Source organism: Manacus candei, unplaced genomic scaffold, assembly GCF_025592945.1.
Source record: "Manacus candei isolate 608988 ecotype Guabito, Panama unplaced genomic scaffold, ASM2559294v1 h1tg000043l, whole genome shotgun sequence".
Classification (NCBI taxonomy): domain Eukaryota; kingdom Metazoa; phylum Chordata; class Aves; order Passeriformes; family Pipridae; genus Manacus; species Manacus candei.
The window spans coordinates 7,354,565-7,354,836 of NW_026138091.1; positions in this window are offsets into that span (position 1 = coordinate 7,354,565).

Here is a 272-nt window from a genome sequence, read left to right on the forward strand (position 1 = left end):
GTTCTCTATTTTTACCTTGAAATATACATTTTTATTTCACAGTCTTTATAGCCACTTTCTTGGAAATGAAATGTCAATCAAGTAAACGGTTCACATTTTCAGAACAAGCACTTACTGGGATGTGCTAAACCTGGCAATTTTGCTGTAATACTTTTCTGCTTCAGTCTACATAATAAATTACCCTGTGCCATACAGCTTTCATTCTCCTCTTTTCTTCAAACAAAACTGATATTTTTATGTTGGATTTTAAAAAGTTCACATGATCAAAGATA